Source organism: Trichechus manatus, unplaced genomic scaffold (genome assembly GCF_000243295.1).
Source record: "Trichechus manatus latirostris isolate Lorelei unplaced genomic scaffold, TriManLat1.0 scaffold01828, whole genome shotgun sequence".
NCBI lineage: Eukaryota > Metazoa > Chordata > Mammalia > Sirenia > Trichechidae > Trichechus > Trichechus manatus.
Window position 1 is genome coordinate 3,786 of NW_004445764.1, and position 1,476 is coordinate 5,261.

Genomic DNA, 1,476 nt, shown 5'->3' on the forward strand with positions numbered 1-1,476 from the left:
ATCTCTATTGCAGTGGTGGTTACATGGATCTATGAATTTCTTACAATTCACTGAACTCTACACCTAAAAATGATGGATTTTACTGTGTAAGTTATATACAATAAACCTAAACCTTAAAAATATACAATATAGGGCTCTGGTCTCTCCCTGCACCTCATGCCTCTTTGTCCTGTGCTTCTCAGCTCCACTTGGTTCAGACTCCCAAAGGGCTCTCTTGTGCATGCTTTGGGTTCACTTTGAGCCCGAATGGGCATGAAGCTTAAACAACTGAGCAAGCAAACAGTTTTCTAAGCACTTTAATTATTTGCATAGGTGATAGAGATACTAAAAATTGACAATTTGTATACGTCCAAAAAAAGCTGAAAGGGATATTATGGAAGATAAAGCCAAGGTGAAGGACAAACCACAGAGGAGATCTGCAAGATTATCTGCTAAACCTGCTCCTCCAAAGCCAGAGCCTAAGCCTAAAAAAACCCCTTCAAAGAAGAGACAGAAGGTACCCACAGGGAAAAAGGGGAGAGCTGATGCTGGCAAGGATGGGTATAACCCCGCAGAAAACAGAGACACCAAAACAGACCAGAAACAGAAAGCTGAAGGTGCTGGACATGCCAAGGGAAGTGTGTGCACTTTTGATAACTGTCTACTTCTGGTGGCCATACAGTTTGAAATACTATTTTTCATCAAGTTTTATAAAAATGCAGAATTTTCTTTTACTTTTTTTTTAAGCTATGTTGTTAGCACACAGAACACTTCATTGTTGTTTTTTGGGGAAGGGGCAAAAGTCACTAATAGAATTTCTCCGAAGCTGGATTGATATGGAAGAAAACATCTTTCCCTTGAGAGACTTCGTCTTGGTTCCCAGGAGGAGGGACTCCCTGACATTGACACACATTAGCCACCTTGGCACAAACACCTTGTGGTGTGGAAAAAGTACAATTTGTTTTTATGTCTTCATGTCCTCTTCTCCCTCTCTGCCTTCAGCATAGAACTGACTCCCATAAACCCAAAGACCTGTTGAGATCTGACCCAAAAAATTGGTTGCCAGTATGTCAGGCAATTCAGACTTTCTAGCGATGCTATCTCAGTGACATTCCTCAAAAGAGCAACAGTTCCCTTTTTTAGACTGTGGATCTTCAGATTGATAATTCTGCCATTTTCATTTCATCTTCTGAAAGTCAGGGTCAACTAGTGGGAAGTTGTTAAAGAACATGCTAAAAGTGAAATGTCAACCCTGACTCTAAACTTCCCCTGTTCAGAGCATTAATGAAGCGTTCATTGGGTTTTTAGTGGCTTTCTGATTTTTGTAGTCCATTGAAGAAGTGAGTTTGAAAGTTGTATGCTGTTAACTATTGTCTGCCCATGTCCTGCCTGAAATACCATGATTGTTTATGAAAAGTATCTTTAATACAGTTGGATACAGTTTGGCTTGGGAAAAAAAAAAATATATATATATATATATATATATATACAATAATT

General features: G+C 39.1%; 1 pseudogene; it reads left to right on the plus strand.

Moving 5' to 3' along the window:
- The first annotated feature begins 343 nt into the window (after positions 1-343).
- On the plus strand, positions 344-1,070 carry LOC111819441 (non-histone chromosomal protein HMG-17 pseudogene; annotated as a pseudogene).
- Positions 1,071-1,476: the final 406 nt, after the last annotated feature.